This window comes from Coturnix japonica, chromosome 2 (assembly GCF_001577835.2).
Source record: "Coturnix japonica isolate 7356 chromosome 2, Coturnix japonica 2.1, whole genome shotgun sequence".
In the NCBI taxonomy this organism is placed as follows: domain Eukaryota; kingdom Metazoa; phylum Chordata; class Aves; order Galliformes; family Phasianidae; genus Coturnix; species Coturnix japonica.
This window is the reverse complement of record NC_029517.1, coordinates 97069944-97084833: the sequence shown is the minus strand read 5'-3', so window position 1 is coordinate 97084833 and position 14890 is coordinate 97069944. Positions and strand designations below refer to the sequence as shown.

Here is a 14890-nt window from a genome sequence, read left to right as displayed (position 1 = left end):
AAGTTGGTGAATCATACCTTTGCACAGAGTTTTCAGAGGTCAAGAATTATATTTCCAACATGGAATAAACTCACTAGACTCATGGAATATAAACCTAAATAACAGGTATTTGAAGTCAGCCTACTTGCAGAAGACATCAGTTTAAAACAGTGCAGTAGAGAGACATTTAGGCACTTTTTCTCTCTGCGGAGTGACTGCTAATGCAGGAGCTATGTGTGCAGAAAGAAAGTCTTACAAAAGATGACTAAAGTCATCTATCATCACACCTTGAGCAAAACAGGATGCATTAGGACCATTTTCTCCATCTACCTTCTGTCTGCTCTCTTGCAGTGTAGCTAGCAAGATAAATAAAATCATAAATACATGTTAGGGTTAAAACCACCCTTTTCCAACTATCGCAGACTGGTGATTTCAGTACGATACCGTCCCCACATATCCGTAATTCAGGCAGATGCTCTAATAGGCAAAATACCTTGTAAAAATGGAAAAGAGCTTTAGATGCTATAAAGCCAATGAAGTCTCACTGGTTACTTGTTAAAAATTACCGCAGTGCTGTTAAATCAGGCACCTAGAACAGCCAATGGGAAAACTGATTTCTTTCAGGTTTTGTCATCCTTCTACTGCAGAGACCAACCACCTCTCCAATTAGGGAAAAGAAAAAGATGGTACATTTCTCTAATAACTCTTCCTCACAAGGATCTTGCTGGTCAATGTCAAAAAAAGCCCTCAAAGAAGAAGAGAATTGTATAGCTGGCTGTCTTCTGTCAGGCAGAAGACCTGAAGGATATTTGCAGGACCAATCATTGTTCAATACAGTTTGTATTGTGCCAGCTCAATATTTCATCTTCAGTTAACCTTTTAATTTAATGTTCATCTGCTTGCTTTCAATATGATTTAAAGCTGGTAAAAATCCAGGAAATCTTCAATATACGTGAAAGACAGCCTGACTGGAATGATAATAAATTCTTAGGTGAGATGTTAGCAGTGATTTCCCGAGCAAATTGACAATAAGGAAGTGTGATGCATTTATGAAGCTTAGGGGTGATGAAAAGGAAACAAAAATCCACTCTCTTTTTCAGTTTTGCTCTGCTAACTTCAGCAGAATTACCAATCAAGATGTTCCTACTTGTCCAGTATTAGCATTCCTCAGAGCACCCACAGTTCACTGCTGTTGTCAAAGGGTTCCTGAAAGTCTAATCTGCCACTTTAAATTCTAAGCAGCATCCCCCACAAAAATATCCACATCTAGAGAGAGTTAACAGGCATTTAGCTTTCACCTCATTACATAAATGTGTAAGAAATACATACTTAATTACCACTAGTAGGTAGGTGGCACTGTGCCTCTCGGCCCTGCAAATCCAGTTACTTTCAATCCAGTATTAGGTTGCAACTCACACCAAGACTAGAACGGTCACCCTCACAGTCAAAATCACTTCACCATCCTGGATCAGCACATCATTTGGCAGAATTAATAGGCTACTTGTGCAGTAAAAAGAACAGGAGACATGCAGTTTGTGCCAGTTTCACTCTGATTGACCCAGTGTGATGTTAGAAGTGGTTGGCAAGGGCATGTGGCCAGGGAATAATAAAGGGATGCTGTCCAGATATAGAGATGGGATCAGGAAAGCCAAGGTACAGATGGAACCTAACTTGGTGAGGCATGTGAAAAATAACAAGAAGAGGTTCTAAAGATGTACTGGTGAGAAGAGACAGGCCAAGGAGCACGCACCTCTTCTGACAAACAAGAAAGGAGAATCGGCTTCAAGAGACATGAATAAGGCTGAAGTACTCAAAAAGCATTGGGGCCCAGGTAAGCCGGATCTGGTGGGCAGCAACTATGACTATGGCAAGGGGAGTGGAACTAGATGATCTTGAAGGTCCCTTCCAACCTAAGCCATTCGATGATTATGCTACTTATTTTTAATATAATAGCTTGTGGCACTCAACATCTTCTTCAGCCTTTTTTTTTTTAAACCAAGAAAATAAAAGTAATTAATCCCAAACACATTAATTTGTGCCTAATAAAAAACAGCAAGGCTACGTGATTTATGTGCGATTGCATGTATGTGCACACAAGCAAAGCATGCATACATGGGTTACATTACATGAGACTTGCAGGGAGTGAGGAGTCTTGTAGATTATTTACTAACTCAGCACAGCCTGAAGCTGATGGAGAAAGTAGTAAAATCATGAAGAGGAGCTTTTTCTTGGCAGAAGATCTGGGAGCTGTTTGACATTCAGAGCTAGAGATTATTTCAGTGCAGGTTTATTGTGGGACAAATCTGTAAGAAGAAACTATGCTCTTTTTCCAATTCTCCAAGGTTCATGGTTTCATCTTTTCTGCATCAAGCCAGAAAGATTCAGGAAGAAGCTCCAAAATCCCATGATTGTCCTGTAGCACTGACTCATGACCTGTAAGCACTGAGACGTTAGTGCTGAAGTCAAGTAAGTGCCAAAGAGGAACAATTACAGAAAGCTTGAGCACAGACAAATACAGCTAGGTGATGGCTCTACAACTCTCCCTGAGATACCCATGCACAAGGGTCCCTTATACATTCAGTGGCATGGAAGCCAGGGAGATGGAGCTTCCTTTGCAGCAAGTTGGTGTGTTTGTTTTGGTCTGTTCTAGTGCACCCTTAAAATGGATATAGCCATTGGAACTAGTTCTACAGACATCCAAGGTAAATACACTGATACCTCAATCCCTTGCACTCAATGATAGTCTGAATAAACTTCTATGATGACTTGTTAACGTTTTTCCAGAGAACAGACTTCTCTAATTCTCCATTCCTTAACGTTTTTAGCTAGTTGGATCTTCCAGAAATAACTGGCCCCAAGAGCACAGGTCCTGTTTGGAAGGACGGCCTGGACTGCTACAATCCACTCACCCACTTGTGATCTGAGATGTGGCCCAGGAGATGTTTGCTCTCCCTTTAGGAATGCTTTTGCCCATTTTGATTTGAACAAGATGAACATTTGGATGTGGAACCCGAGCTCTTAAAGTTAGCATCTGTTGCCGTAACATATTTATCCCTGGAAAAATATCTCAGCCATCTGATGGTTGAATGAAGGACTGGCCTGCACCTCCTGGTACACATATCCCGGCATCAATTAGTCACTGCAAGTTGTTCCTCACTGGAATTTTGCCTAAATTATTATTTGCATACAACACATACACATCATATTAACCAGCCTTACAATTTTGTGTCTGTTTTGATTCTGGGTAATCAAGACTCCAGATTTCTTTCTTCTCAGAGACTGAGGCAGTTATGTTAGTCCAGTGGATCAATGTTTTTCTATCCAGTGGAATCATTTTTTGGCTTTTCCACTGTTTTCCATGAATCCAAAACTACCAAAAGGTGATTATACTAGTAAATCACGTGATTTTACTTCATGAAAGTGGGCTGATGAGATCTCTCTGATAACTTTGCTGATATTATTAGTGAGTTATGAGCTTTAAAGCTGGGTAAAATGTGAACAGAAATATCTTGTAATGACTTTAATGTCAATTGATGAAAGACTCAACATGAGCCAGCAAAGTGTGCTTGCAGCCCAGGAAGGCCAACTGTATCCTGGACTGCATCAAGAAAACATGACCAGCAGGTTGAGGGAGGTGATTCTGGCCCTCTACTCTGCTCTCATGAGACCCCACCTGGAGTACTGTGTCCAGTTCTGGGGCCCCCAACACAAGAAAGACACCAATATGCTGGAGTGGGTCCAGAGGAGGGCCACAAAGATGATCAGAGAGCTGCAGCTCTTCAGCCTGGAGAAGGCTCTGGGGGGACCACACAATGGCCTTCAGTCTCTGAAGGGGGCCCACAGAACAAAAAAAATCACTGAGGATTTCCCATACCCCTGTTTCCATACTCTCTTACCTTTTTGCACAGATGATTAGCTAAATGCAAACTCTTCTATCCTGCTTGTTGCTGAGGCTTAATAACAAAGGCCCTAACTAAGCTATCACAGCTGTGACTTCAAAGATGAAATTCACGGAGAGGGGAATACTTATAAGATGGTGGCTTATCTCCTTTCATCTAAATTCCTTAATTTCCAAATCCCCACATCTAGTGTATCTCTGTGACAGTCAGAGGAGTGTTAGTGATACCATACTATGAATCACTTGGTTCCCTGTTGCTTTACGCTTTGGGTCATAGTGGATGTGCTGTAGTAGTGATAATCAGCTCCTGGGTGTTTCAATTAGATTCCTCATTCACCAAATAGAACGAGGTACTTAAATCTAGAGAGATCAAACTTCTTTGATTGCTGGATAATTTGATCTGATCTTTTCTTGCTCTGCTTCAACTGGTGGAATCAGAGCTAAATCACAGTCCTACTTCACTTGACTTCTTCCTCAATTGGATAATCTTCTCCTTCAAAGAATTCCACTGATATAAAATGCTCATTTTCAAGAATCCTGATTCAACACCTTGTAAATCTGTTGCATTCTGGGCTTATAAATGGACTACTTAGCTTTGCACCTCTTTATTTCACACATTCTATCTCGTAAGCTGACAGGCGGGGCTGGCTGCTTTTCTTCACCTTCGATAAAATCACCTAATTACAGCTGAGTTGAAAACCTGAGCTCTGAGCACTTATTCCCTACAGCACGGCATAAAGTACATGTCGACTTTGCTTGTGGCAAAGTTACCAGCCTCTCAGGCTTGGTTTAGTTACACCATAACTCGAGCTGCCGCTGCTCCCCACCAGCAGAGGGACAGGCTGACCTTCACCAGCCCCATTGGAACGCTTCCAGTTTACACACAGTGAGAACAAGGGTTTTAAAACAGCCTGTCCCATTTAACCTAGTTATGTAAAAATAACTAGGGGGATAAAACTCATTCGAGTTTGATATAGGTATGAATACACACATAGAACCCAGTGCTGATGGTAATTATTTCAGTTTATCTGTATGTAGATAAATAGCTTATGGGGGAAGAAATGGAATATCCTGTGGCACTGCTTCCACGTTCATGTCCCTACATGGGCATTGAAGTTTTGTTTTACGCTGCTAAACTTAAGGAGACTGTGTAAAATCTGTAGGAGGAAATGATATAGAAACTCATTTCCTCCTTCATCACGGACACTGATGCCACTAATCAGGAAAGAGAAAGGAAGACAATGTTAGTAAATACTAAAGACTAACACAGATTCTTAAGAAGAATAAAAAGAGCCTAAGAAGGTAAAACACTGTTTTCTTAATGACAACAAACGTTCCCCATCACTGAGCAACAATGACAAATACAAGTTCCAAACCTCGGGGCAAAGCCAACAGAATAGCAGAAATCTTCATACTCTTTTTATTGATTTGAAGGCAACCACCTCCTAAATGACAAGAGTTTTAGCAGTAAGGGAGTCCCTCAAATAGTTAAAACAGCTGACGAGGTATTCACACGGCCACATGAGCACAATGACTTTACAGAACTTGGATAAACAGAGAGAAAATGTTCTTGGAAGTTCTGCTGCCCCAGAGAGGTAGGCAAGGCTTCAGCTTAATCGATGCTTACCTGCTTCTGCAGTTTCACGCAGCCACGCGCCCTTACTGCTTTCTCTGAGCACAACATGTGCTGGGAACCAGAGCACTTGACCTTACCCAGCTCTGCAACAGGAGCTCTAGAGCATTTTCTACCTTCAGCAAGGAGCTGAGCTCATTTCCCCTCACGCCCAGCACAGAGCAACCTAATACACCTCATCATGTGGTGTGTTGCCATAGCAGCGATGAATCCAGCTGCTGCAACACAAAAGACTGATAAAAAGTTTTTTTTCTTTCTTTTTCTTTTTTTTTTTTTTTTTCCCCTGTCCACCCACCCAGGGAAAGTCAGGGTTATTTTCTGGTGCAGCAAATCCAATCCAGATACACTGCACTGTACATGAGTATTAATCACAGCAGAGGCTTTGGAGTTAAACACTGATGCTTTCCAGCTTCAGAAGGAATTACTGCACTGCTGAGATAGATAGTATAATAGTATTGCTCAAAGTCTGCCTCAGGAAGCAAACTAGAATACATAGGTCAGCACCTCACAACTGCACCTTTGAGAACAAAGTTTGACTGGGGAGCTGGGCGGTTTCTTTTTCACAAGCAGCAATGGAGCTGACAGAATCTGATCCATGGCACAAGACCCACAGCAGCATCTTCAGAAGGGGTCTGCCCAGCAGCCAGCCTTCCCCCAGACCTGCTAAGCTTTCTTAATCATAATAATCTCTCACATCTCTGAGGGACAAAACTCAGGGTGCTAGGGAACGTTCCTCAGAACAACTTCTACAATTACTGTATTGTATATATTATATATATTGTATACATATAGTATATATTGTAATTCTACAATAACTTGCATCTTCTTAATTATTACCTTGATGCGAATGTTCTCCCCCCAGACTCTCACTATCAGGACTTCCTAAAGCTGTACAATGTGATGCAGTCTTGGCTGTTGCACTTGCAAACACTATGATAAACATTTTACAAACACAAAAAACAAACAAAAAAGCAAAAATAACAAAAGCCGAGAGGCAAGCAAACATTCTGTGCACATCTATTAATGTTACTGTTTGTTTCTGTATGCCTTTAATGACTCAGCTCTGCTTGTGTGTAGAGTGAAATACATATAATATAAAAAAAGGAAGGAAGGAAGGAAGGAAGCGAGAGGAGAAGGAGAGGGTAGGAAGGAAGAAGGAAGGAAGGAAAGGAAGGAAGGAAGGAAGGAGGAAGGAAGGGAGGAAGGAAGGAAGGAGGAAAGGGAGGAGAGAAGGAAGGAAGGAAGGAAGGAAGGAAGGAAGGAAGGAAGGAACAAGGAAGGAAGGAAGGAAGGAGAAGTGAAGGAAGAAGGAAGCAAGGAAGGAAGGAAGGAAGGAAAGGAAGGAAGGAAGGAAGGGAGAAGGAGGAGGAAGGAAGAAGGAGAAGGAAGGAAGGAAGGAAGGAAGGAGGAAAGGAAGGAAGGTAAGGAAGGAAGAAGGAAGGAGAGGAAGGAAAGGTAGAGGCCAGATGAAGGAAGGAAGGAAGGGAAGGAGGAAGGAAAGGAAAGGAAGTAGGAAGGACAGGAAAGGAAAAGGAAGGAAGGAAGGGAAGGAAGAGCAGGACGGAAGAGGAAGAAGGAAAGGAAGGAGGAAGGAAGGAGAAGGGAAGGAAGAAGGAAGGAAGGAAGAGAAAGGAAGGAAGGAAGGAAAGGAAGGAAGGAAGGAAGGAAGGAAGGAAGGAAGGAAGGAAGGCAAGGAAGGAAGGAAAGAAATCCTATCAGTAGAGCCTCATGGACTATTAAAGGAAATCACCTCCTCTGAAAGAAATGAATGCAAGGTTTTGAAGAGGAACATCCCCTCTATCTGAACCAGCATAGCTCACACAGCTGAAGGACCCAACAGGCTGGAAGCCCAGCACCAGCCTCCCCAACCCTGACCAGCAGGACCCCAACCAAAGCCGTGGGACAGGCAGCACCTGCTTGCTGTTTATGGCAGGGCTGACAATTTAGCCATTATCAGAGCCACTATTTCAATAATTCATGTCTGCTCAGGAGCCCCAAGGCTAAAGGCAGCCTCCCATGTCGCTCACAATTTAACGCTTTAACAGGCTTTCTCTCTTCTGCTGTGCTGCCCCCTAAGCCCAGTCCTACTACACTCTTGGGGGTCTGCAGCAAACTCAGGGCACCTGCAGGGCGAACAAGCTGGGTAGTAACAGGGAATAGCCCTGAATTCCTTTGTATTTTAACAGGAGCGGGCACCCAGAAGGTTCCAGTTTTGTGTGGGAAGGGCCAGACATGATCATGCTTTTTCTTCTGGAACAGTTAATGCACACCTGGAAGTCATGCAAGAGACTGTGCCAATGTCAAACATATGCACATGGAGGTCACTCTGCCTGGCTTTACATTTCCTACAGCCAGGGGTTGCCTTACACAGGCAGCATTTGGTCTTTTAAGATGAATGGCCACTTTGCCACAAAAATATCTTCTCATCAGAAATGCTGCTGATTCATGTAAAGCTTTTAGAGGCCTTTTCTCTCACTATCATGGAATTATTGATTCTCTATGCAAAGCCCAACCCATGCAAAATAAAGGCAAAGCCTGGCTCCTAGATGAACTGGCTCTTTGGAGGAGCCTGGCTACAGCAGCAGCCGCCAAGACTCGTATGTCCTTGTAAAATGCTGCCCAGGCAGCAGGGATGGAGCCACGGCACTGCTCTGATTAGGGAGAACTCCCAGGCTGCCACAAAGCACTTCCATAACTGTCAGACTGCCTTTGTGGCACTCTGTGGCCTGGTCCCACAGCACTCGGGCAGCAGCCTCCAGCACCAGCAGCACTGTGGTACCTGGGAAAGCAAGTGCTTGCAGGCCTGGGCCATGACAGGATGGAGGAGTGACAGCTTGAGTGCTCCCTACACAGGGGAATCAATGTGCAAACACAACAGGTTAGGCAGAAGTCTCTCTGTGATGCTTCGCAAAGGGATGCATTTAAAAAACATCTACAAGTATAACAGCAATTAGGTTCCCTATCACTACAGTCTCTTCCATGTTCCAGCAGAGAGTGCTTTATACAGAACACATTTCTGCATTTATATTTGATCATGTTTATACAAAAAAACATAGCTTGAACTGCCTCAAAACCCATCTAGGCCAAGTCAGCCCCACATCAGCCTCTCATTACCCATCCAAAAGCCCCATGGGTGCTTCTAGGCCCCAAGCTTCCTTCAGCAAGGAGATGACCAATCACGCACAAGACACAAATAGATGTAAGCAATGGACTAGATGAAGAGAGCAGACGAACTGCATTTGCATATCTGCTATTTTAAGCATCTAGCTCAAATGACCTGAATTGCCCACACAGAGACACCTGCCTCTCTGCAGTGAAGTTGCAGGGAATTTCTTCCCCTAATGCTGTCCTCTGAATTGCATCCAAGTTGGATGTATAAAACAGATGGTATCAGTGCATCTCCTAAGGCTCTGCATTGAGTAGACAAATGCTACCATCTCCAGAAATGCTAAAAAATCGGTTTCAGGAGTGTAGATCACAATCCACATGAGCTGGGGGCTAGAGAAACACTCTACAGAACCCCTTATTCCTCTGGCTGTGATGAAGGCTCCTGTCAAAAGCTCTAGCACCATTTCACTCAGTTCATTTTCCCTCACCTCAAGTACCCAGCACAACCAGAGGTTGTTACAGAAAGACAGCCCTCAGGGGAAACAGAGACTAACCAAGAAGGAGGGTGGGGATTGGGAGGTACTTTCCTCTGAGCTGGCGATAGGGGTTGATAGAGATGCCAGCAGACACTCTTGAACATAGGGGCTTTCAGGCGAGAGGCCAAGCAACACCTCTGATTGCCTGTCATGACAGATCCTGCAGTTCTTCTTCGTCATGTCCTGGCCTGAGGCACTGGCCAGATGACGCTATCAGTAAGTAATTCTGATGGCTCTAATTCTCCCTGCAGTTGCAACAGGACACAGCAGCCTTTCTTGCTTTCTGACCCTCAAAGCAGGTTTCTCTGATAAGATTCCCATAAATACAAAGCCTTATGCAGTCTTCTGGAATGCTTAATCCCTGTGATTATTAGGGATATATTTACATAGCATAGTTATCAAATCTTGTGTTGTTTTATTGTCGTTTGGGCTTCCTAAGGCTACATGCTGCCACAAGATGTAAAAATTCTGCCTTATGAGAGATCTAAGGATTTTCTGTCCTTAGCTTAGCATAAACTATATATGGTGATGTTTTTCTCTGAAGATAAAAGTAGAAATCCTGTTAGCATTTTTATATGCCTCCCTAGACACTTATTCCATGCTTTAATTAACCCTTGGATTTGAGTCTTTCATGAGACAATTAACAAGTAGGGGGACAATTAACAAGCCAGGGGGGCACAAGGGTATTTTATTTTCAAAAGGGTATACCAGCATCCTTTTAGCAACAGTAGTTTGCTGGCAGTAAGGCCACCTTAACAAAACTAAAGTTACTTCAGACAGTACCATGACATCACTAGCTGAAAAGCTAAAACTGAGATGTCAGCCTGGCACTGGTTAATTGCAGGATGTCAGGGAAGCCCACGTGCATCAGGGAGAAGGAAGCCACGCTGGCAGCATCCACAGGCAATGGCCAGGACAGAGCCAGGAGCGGCATCCACCTTAAGTGAAGTAAACAGTGTCCAAACACCATGGCAACAAGAGCAAATTCCTACCTACCTGCTCTTCTGCATGTCCTCTCAAGCTTGCTGCAGCATTACCCTGCTAGCGGGCAGCATGAGCATTGTTCTGTGAGGAGGAACAGCGTGCCTCTGCAAATGCTATGGAACTTATTTTGCCTTCAGGCAACAAAAAATCTGTACAGATACATACATACTTTGTATGACTGTGTATTTTCTATCTCTTACTATAAAGAACATCAGTCTTTATGTGCACAGTCCTTAAAACATATAACCAACCTGTCTTTACTTAAAGATCGCTCCTCTGACTTTCAGTTGTGCTGTAATTAAGTGATGCTTAAAATGACTTCAAATAAAACCATTCTGGAAAGAAATGGTTTTGGAATTTGATGGTTTGATTTATGGTTTTAAGCAGCACTTTGCACTCCTGTTTGTGGAGCTTTTCGATATAATAGAAGAAAAGAGAGAAAGGCGTGACAGAATAAAAGTACTTTTAAAATAAAAACATGGACAAGAGATTAAGGGAAGTGCAATAACTGAAAATATTTGTAACTCTTACTTGAATATTTGATTATACTTTGAAGGGAGAAAAATGAGAAAGATCCCGCTGCAGTTTTCAATTTCACCTCACTATTGTACCACAAATACTTACAGAGCTTCCTTCATGGCTTCTGTGCTTTTTGTCAGCTTGCCTTAACATGTCTGGAAAATGAGCACGAGGCAATAAGGAGTCTGAGATACCTCAGTGCATGTACACCCCGCTGTGCCAACCTTCATCTTTTGCCATTTAACCCCTCATATATTGCGAGGCATCACCTGGCTGACTTCAAGCAGAAGCACTGAATGTACATCTCAACTTTATAAGTTCCTGCATCATATCTAGCAAAGAAGGCATCCCTGAATAGATGTCACCTGACTTTGCGCTGCCCCCACACAAGGAAACCCAAAGCTGGTGAAGTGAAGGCTCACAGGAGCCAAAAATCAGCCAGCTCCTGGGCTTCTACTCCACAGAGTGCAAGAAACACTGCTTTTGAATCCAACGAGTCCAACTAAGCACATTCATAAGCACTGGGAGGACTGGAAACCAACAGTTCTTGTACTGACAGAGGAGTAACTATCAAAAGAAACAACACTTGATTTTCATTTATGGCCCTATTTGCATTTATTTAAATTAATGCTCTGGGATGCAGTGGTTTCCCTCTCCCCCCGTCTCTTTGAAAACATGTTAATGTGTTTTGGTTTTTTTTTTTTACTTAACGAAAGTAAAAATGGATGGATTAGGCAAATCTAAGTACTCAGAAAGAAATGACATTAAATAGGGCAGCATCAGCACCAATTACAATTGTGTCTTAGTATTGCTGTGTCTGCTATTAGCACGAACAATAAGCATGTGGAACAGTATTGTGATAAATGCAAAAGCCTTTCTAGACAAAGCTTTAAGGAAAATGTGATTACACACAGTGGGTAAACCACAGCAGTGTTTTTTACACATCTTAAACCAAAGCAAACCTCACTTTCCTGTTGGGACTATGGTGCGATACGTAGCAACACAGGGAACAAAATGAAGATGGAAGAAGACAGAATGAGACAGGCCACCTGAAATTGTTGGCTGTTGTGAGGTAACTCCTTTGTTTATAGTGATTTCTGTACAATAGAAGAAGCACTCTCCTACTTTTAAACATGGGCAGTGCTCTAGGACATCTAACAGCCTCCATCAAGCCTCTCCTCTACTGACATTTATCCCATTGGTTCCCCAAAAAGCATCCCACAAAGGTAGAAGGAGCACTGACAGGAAAGGCTGTAAGGAGTTAATTGATTCTGTTCCCAGCTCTGGCAGACTAGATTCATTTCCTACTTGTATCGCAAATAAAAATAAATTCAATCTTCCCCCAGTGCTTTTCCATATAAAAAAAAACCATAAACACAACCACACATTCCCACTCCATCTGAGAAGATGAGCAGCCTTTTGCAGGAAACCAAAGGAGCAATGCTGATTACAGAAGGAGCAGAACAGTCCCTGCCTTCCTGAGGAGACCCATACAGGCTTTGCAATAAGCACACCACAGCTGCATGGTCCTTCAGATACAAGATGTGATTTTCAGGTGATACTCCTTTGGATCTGGCTCCTGATTGTTTAAAAATACAGCATCAACCTGAACATGCATTTCAAGCAAAGGTAAAACACAGCTCACTCATCTCCCTGCTTTCATATTTTGAACTAAGAACAACATACAGGATTGGTGTCCATCGCCAAAAAAAAAAAAAAAAAAAAAAAAAGGTGAAACAGAACAATAGTGATAAAACAGAACAGTGATAAAAGGTTTTTGATAAAACAGAACTGATAAAATAGGTTTTTGATTCAACCGCTTATGAAAGATACACAGATGTCTGGGAATCCAGATCTGCTTGTGCTGTAACGTGTCTTACCTACAGCTGATTTAGAACACACCACTGAACACATGGATGCTGCTATCTTCTTTCACTGTCTGTCAATCTTCCTGTACATGAACTATGCCTAATCATGAATCAGTTCATCTGCATCCTCAGATTTCCCACTCATTGCTGGTACACACTAGCAAGTAACCTGTCAAAAACCCAAGAGCTCTGTAATTGCAATACTGCATGCACTACAAAAACCCACGCGGCTTCTTTCCTTCTGATCCTTCCCTTAGAAATCATCTTTTATTTCAATTGTGCCTTGCAAGTGGGAGGAGAGGGCAGCACCCTGCTACTCACTGCCTCACACTCAAAATAAGAGGCCGAAGTCCTGACTTTAAAGGAGTGCTGGATTACATCTGACCTGCTCCCTCCCAGATACAGCCTTTTCTGTAGAGGGAGAAGCTTCCAGGTGCCCTGAAACTCAGCAATTTGACTTCTGCATACCTTGCACAAAAATGTAAAAGGTGTTGTGGAATCTCTGCCCAGAGGGCATTGCCTGACTCTGGAATTCCTCCTCCTGTTCCTGCCAAGAACCTCTAATCTCTCCTTTCTTCTGGATGCAAACTAACAAAACATCAAGCATGACAGGAAGGATTTCTTCCTACTACCACTCGCTGCAACAAAAGTCTTAAAGTGCCCCTGTAATACCCTCAAATCCCATACTTATCCCGAGCTTCGAGGGATCTATTTCTCCTTAACCAGCTCTGAACATCTTAAAAGCAGCATCGGTCCTCATCCCACTGTTGAGCTGCACTTCACTCATTGCCCTAAAGCACCTCTTCAGCAGCTCTGAACAAAAGAAACCCTGCATCACTGGGCATTTGTACCAGGCAGGGATGATGGTTATGATGTGTAAGAATCCCTGCTGTATTTTAAATTGCAAGCAGAAAGGACAGAGCCTTTCAGGTCACCAACAGTGGGCCATCCTCAGGACAAAACCTCTGTGACCTGATGAGGTAAATGAACTGTGGCCCAGGGAACAGACATCACTGAGCTCTCGGGATTCGAGCACATTACAAATGACTGACCAATTACACTGCTGACCTCCAAATGAAGCACCTGCATAAGTACACTTAAAGCAGATACTGTACTTATCTATCTTTACAGTTATTATTAATACATCTACACATAAATGTTGGGGGAAGACAGCTAGGAAATTGTATTCAAAGTAATCAAGTTGAAGACATCTGCATCTGATTAAAAGAGTTTTAATTTAACTATAGCACTGTGAGAACCAGCCAGCACTTGGAGGAGGGATGCAAATGAAGTGTTTGCTCATCAGCCTGACAGACAGCTGGGACTGCTGGCCATCCTGCCCTTGCAGACAGGGCAATGGGCTCTGCAGCAACTGCAGCACTTCCGAAATCCAGGCAGGTCATGGAGCATCCGCAGTTAGCAGGAATACGACAGATCATTCAACTGTGGTAAAAATAGGCATCGTGAAACTGAGCAAGGCTCCTTCCTGCACCTTAAAATGGAAGCCTTCTGAGGTGGGGGAAGTGACATCCAAGCTGTAGACTACATAAAGTGATACATTTATCTCATTACATTGTCAGAAGAGGGGCAAATCTGAAGAGCATCAAGTTATTCTTACCCCACAGTGTACAAAATGTCATCTACACTCACCCTGACCGCCCCTGCGAGGTCAGAGTTGGATCTGAGTTCTCCCCAGCAATGATAAACTTCACTTATTCTTGCTACAGCTCAATCAAAGTACCATATTTATTTATTTATTTGATTGTTTTCCAAATGGCACTAAGCTGAAAACAAATAGAAAATAATCAAGTGGAAGATGATAATTGAAATCAGCTTATCTGCTCAGACACTCAGCCAGCATGGCTAACAGAGGTCAAAACTGGCACACAAAAAAGATGAGAACATTTCTAGCAGTACCATGTGAAAAGCCAAGCTGCACACTCTACTTCCAATAACAGTTTTGTCGGGAGGGTTTCTCAGGTCTGTGGTAGAATTTCTCCTCAAAGGCCAAAGGAAGTACATGCGCAATGAGAAGTCAGGACTCCCACTGACGACTGAGAAGACAGAGGCTTGGATCCCTTACCCCGTCACTACAGCTTTGGAGCCTTGAAACTGGAATGCCACCAGGAAAAGCAACTGTCCTTACCTCTGGGCTCTTATGGTGTATGTTTCTGGGAATCCATCTCCTTATGTTATTTTGAAAATAACTTAGCTTTGAATCAATGGTAAGTGGAAAAAAATCCCGTTGTCAGTGCTGACAGATTTCAATACAAGGACAAGATGCTGCATGTCCAATAATAACATAATTCTATGGTTCCCTGACTCCTCCCTTCCTCATGTTTCAGCAGCCTTGTAACTGCTGGTG

General features: G+C 42.9%; 1 protein-coding gene across 26 annotated transcripts in view; it reads right to left on the bottom strand.

Moving 5' to 3' along the window:
- DTNA (dystrobrevin alpha) overlaps nucleotides 1–14890 on the bottom strand; it is a 189943-nt gene that overhangs the window by 106715 nt on the left and 68338 nt on the right. Inside the window, exon 1 of one of the 26 annotated variants that reach the window (XM_015855524.2) lies at nucleotides 5505–5618. The exons of the other annotated variants lie outside the window; for them this stretch is intronic. The gene's annotated coding sequence lies outside the window, so the exon portion shown is untranslated. Of the gene's footprint in view, nucleotides 1–5504; nucleotides 5619–14890 lie in introns of those variants that run through there. 26 annotated transcript variants of the gene reach the window in all.